At 52.6% G+C, this 4,508-nt stretch overlaps 1 long non-coding RNA gene across 2 annotated transcripts; it reads right to left on the bottom strand.

The window, feature by feature from the left end:
* Positions 1 to 865: 865 nt before the first annotated feature.
* Positions 866 to 4,177, bottom strand: LOC121011718 (uncharacterized). Of its 2 annotated transcripts, XR_005781724.1 has the most exons (3): positions 3,900 to 4,177; positions 2,762 to 2,987; positions 866 to 1,163 (listed from the first exon to the last, which is right to left on the bottom strand). It is a non-coding gene; the product is annotated as an uncharacterized LOC121011718 (long non-coding RNA). The 2 variants fall into 2 exon arrangements; XR_005781723.1 differs by having other exon boundaries at positions 866 to 2,987.
* Positions 4,178 to 4,508: the final 331 nt, after the last annotated feature.

Genomic DNA, 4,508 nt, shown 5'->3' with positions numbered 1-4,508 from the left:
GGGTATCTATGGGTTTTGCTGCCTGGGGTGCATTCTGGAGGTGAAAACCGGTTTTTCTGAAGACTTGTCAGAGCAAGGCTTTGTTCAGAATTTGCCTGTTTAGCTAGACTGGCTCCCTGAAGGAGACCCCGTTTACCCGAGGAAGGGGCAATTAACATAAAGGCCTGGCCATCTCCTCCATACCTGGGTGGGACTCTCTTTGGACTTAGGGTCTCTCCCTCCTCCCCACAACCTTCTCCTTCCCTAAAGGAGAGATGTAAAGTAAAAAAAAATCACACAGGCTTGTAAAGCCAATGAAATCAGCGCTAAATCTATCAAAGCAAATCATAGACCCTGACAGCTGAGAAGTATTATTTGTTTTCTTCCCTCCCAGATTTCTACCAAGCCTGGTGTTTTAAGCATATGTCTTGGGGAGAAGAGACCCATATAAAGGCAATTACAATTGGTAAATGATTAATGGTGGACCTGACATTTTTATGTGTCAAATATGTTTAAGTGCATTAACCTTAGCGGAATTTACGCCCATACTATATGAGATATATCTTGTATAGCATCTGAAATATCTGCAGTCTGCCTTCACTTAAATCTTATTTACATTTATTTTATTACAATATAAATGGGTTTAAACAAATCTTAATCGAGTTTTTTACCCCGTTCTGCAGGTCCTGCTGGCACCGTGGGGAGGCTGAGGGTAGCAGGGCTCCTAGCAGCTTGCAAACAGAGTTCAGGCCACCAGCCTGGGGCACCCCGGAGAGAGGAGCCTGTGGCCATTGTTCAAGCTCCTGTCTCCATTCTAGCCCAAAGAGGAGGTGACTTAGAAGGCCGGGGGAGTCAGCACCCCACAGCATGAATCACAGAGGCAGGCTTTCCAGCAGGCAGGCAACTTTTAATATTTGTAAGTTACAGAAAACACACATTTGCAAAGCATCAATTTTAGACAAGGAGGAATAAGCGGCTCCCATCTGTGGTGTTTTTTGCAATCTGCCCATCGCGCCCCCCACCCCACCCCCTTCTGCAGGAGGAGATGCGCTCCAGATGTCTCCTGCACCGCTCACATCCCTCCCTGGGCCTTTCTTTGCCTAAGTCGGAGCTCCTCTCTGCCGCTGCGGCCGCTGCTGCCGCGGTGTCTGCTCCACGCCTCCTGAACTTCACTCCACTGAAATCTGGTTGGGTACGAGACAGACTCCGGTGGAATGAAGGACAAGAGAAACACATGGAATGTCTGGGGTTCTTTTTCCCAGAGGGTGGGCCGCGTGGCCACCCTGGCCTCTGCGTGTAGGGTTATTGCCTCGGCTAAAGGCCCGAGGGATCTTTGACACACGGTCTCGGGAGCCGTGGAGGACCTGTGTGTGTACTCACAGCCCTCCCCAGGGTCCTGTGCAGCTGGGTGGCCGCAGGAGCCAGCTCACCTAGACACTCCCGTGCCTGCCTGCAGCCCAGGCAGACAGTGCTGAGCCATAGGGCTGGGGCTGCTGGGCTGGGGGGCTCTTGCTGCCTCTTGCCCTCAAAGCAGTCATCCCAGACAAGTCCCTGGAGAACCTTCTCTGTAGATCCCTAGTTGGGCTGCTGGTTGTCTGCTCCCTTTGTCTGGGGCCCCCTGCATGTGCCATGACTGTGGTTGGTCCTGGCTGGGGGAGGCAGGGGCTCTGAAACTGCTAGGGAAAAATCCATCTATAATGAGCGTGCTTCCCAAGGTGACGGAATGCAGGGGAAGGGCACTCCTTTCCGGAATGCACCAAAGAGCAGGAACAGTACTTTGTGGGCCCGTTTGCCAGTGTGAAACCAGGAGGAGGGGGGTGAGGAGCTGTGGAAACACCAGAATGCCGGGGTTGGAGCCAGGCCCACTCCTGAGGGCAGGGGTGGGCAGAGGAGGGTGAGACTCTTTGGTCTCACCCCTACCCACATATCTAGGATGTCTACTTTCCAGCGACCCCGCATCCTTTGCCAGATCTGCTTGGAAACAAGCATAAAATCTTTGGGCATGGTGATGGGGGATGTGGGGAGAGAGGAGGTAGCCCTGGCTTTCAGGGGCTGAACCAAACAGGGAGGCTGGAGCCTATCTGAGGCTTTCCATCCTCTTAAAAGCAATGCCCATCCAACAATTGCTGTTTAGTTGCTGTTCCGGCCTCTTCCTCGCGGTGTTCAGGCATGCCTGTGGCTCAGCGCAAGCCCCATAAAAGGCTGTTCTCAGCACCAACATGCAGACTGGGTGAGTTTGGGCAGATCCACCCTGTTGTTTGGAATACTTTCTTCCTGGGGCTTGTTCCGACCCGATATAGGGAGACACTAGCTTAAAATGTGGCTCCTCCCCCAAGATCCAGCCCCCTGGGTGTAGGGCCTCTAAAAAAAGGCTCTTCTTAAACAAGGGCTTGGGTGTTCCTTCTGTCGCTGAGGAAGGGCCTGGCTTTCCTTGGTCAGGGTGAATACAGGGGATGCTGGGGGCAGGGATCTGGGTGCCGACAAGAAGAAGCCTGGCCCATTCTCTCCCACTCAGCCTTCTTCACAAATACTCACAATTCTCGATCGTGAGAGAGAAACGTGCCCTGCTTGTGAATTAGCTAGACTTTGTAATCCTCCCGCACTGCCCGTGGCCCATTTCACAGTCAAGGGAAGAAAGAGACCAGCCTGGCTGACTCTGATAAATGATGGCAGAAGGCAGCGGAATGGGAGGGTTCTCTGCTTTCTCTTTGGATTTCAGTCCAACTCGGAAAGCAAAGGGGTCCATTTGTCTCCCTTCAGACCCTCGTCATGCCACTCTTACCCTCCCAACGTGTATGGTCCACCAGATTCTTCAAGTCCTCTGTTGGAATGTGCACAGTCTCACCCTCGTGGGGGGTTTTGGGCCTCTAGGGTACATACTCCGGAGACAACAGTGTCTGTAAAAGCACTTTAACCGCGAAAGGCCATGCACATGGGAGGTGGCGTTGACATTAGACAGTCCAGAAAAGGTAGGCCCTTCTCTTATCATCCACCCTTGCCCTACAGACCTGCGACAAGGCAGAGACAAGAAAAGATGAGCCAGAACCTGTATCAGGAGCTTGGCCCACTCTGGACCCCACACCCAGAGTTCAAGATTCTCTGCCCACCATGCCTTTGTCACCTTGACACCCCAGTGCTTTCTGCTTGGCCACCCGCAGTGAGGGGCTGGGTCAGAGAAGCAAATCATGCATGTGTTCGGCTTGAGTAAGTTCATCCAGTGACTGCTCACCTGCTCCCCAGTGGCCCTCAGGACTGTGCCCCAGCTGGCTTCCTAATGAAACCAACTTGGACATGAGAACCAATGGAACCAGGTCCTGAATTTCTTTTTATAGCCGTTATACCCTCCAGCCCAGCCCTGAAAAGCCAGCCCCCTCTCCCCCATTCCTCTAGTTGGATAAATCTCAAAATCAGACAGAACTGTATCTTGGTGCTTAACTGCTTAGCACCCACCTTACCACCCCAATTCCCATTATCGATGACATTGATTGCCTGAGATCACTGGCAATCATCCCCCAAACATAGAACTGGCTGGGGATTTGGCTACATCGAAGCAAGTCCCCCAATTTTAGCTTGGGAAGACGTTGATAATCAACTTCCAGTGAGTTTGGCTTTTTTCCACAGCCCATGCTCTACTCTTACTGTCCAATGATCTTCCAGGTACAGGCACTCAGCTCTGGTTTTCCAAAGCACCCCAAATCACAGATTTCAGACTCACCTGTCAGTGTGAACGTCTGTACCTTCAGCTATCAGGGCCTACTTTGAGCTTGATGAGAAATAATAGATTTCTCATAAGATGATTCAGAACAAAGAGATGGCTAAGGACCCATGTGTATGAGAGGAAGAATAGGAGTTCCGAGACCCGGAGAGCTCTTTCACTCCTGAGGTTGGAGGACAGGGACTAAGAAGGAGGAAACACTTACTGTGTCGCGTCCAGTCCCGCAGGCCAGTTGCTGAGGGAGGCGGGAGGGTCAGTCCCGAAGAGTCCTTCTCCCTTTAAAAAAAAAAAAAAAAAAAAACATATGGAAGCAGAGAAAAGTGGAGCCGGAGCAGAGGGAGCCCAGGTGGCTGGAAGAGAGGGTTGGGACTACGGAGGGGCTCAGTTGAACTTTGAGAAGCAGGTAACAGACAATAGAGGAGAGAGAAACTGGTTTTTCCAAGGCAAAGGTGAAGAAGGACTCAGCCCCTTCCAAGGAGGTGGTACTAGGTTCACTCTTTATTTATGCACCTCTTGGCGCCGCTTCGGGTTACCTGCTAGGCCCGACCAATGGAGGGAGGGCTTGGACAACTGGCTCCCCCCCCCACCCCCCCCCCCCCCCCCCCCCGCGGGGGGGGGGGGGGGGGGGGCAGGGCTGGCCAGGCCCTTCTGCACGCTAACCTTGCTTTCTTATTGTTCTGTAAACACCAGAAAAGGGAGGTGAGGTCTCTTGTCACTGGAGGGACACTGCAGGTTATCTGAGCACTGGCCCCGAAGGCTCTGGTCTCCCAAAGACTTGGGGAAGGACAAGGGGAAGGCGCAGATCTTATCTGGG

The sequence above is a fragment of the Herpailurus yagouaroundi genome, unplaced genomic scaffold (genome assembly GCF_014898765.1).
Source record: "Herpailurus yagouaroundi ecotype Mexico unplaced genomic scaffold, PumYag 195, whole genome shotgun sequence".
Taxonomy (NCBI): domain Eukaryota; kingdom Metazoa; phylum Chordata; class Mammalia; order Carnivora; family Felidae; genus Herpailurus; species Herpailurus yagouaroundi.
This window is presented reverse-complemented; position numbering and strand designations above follow the sequence as displayed.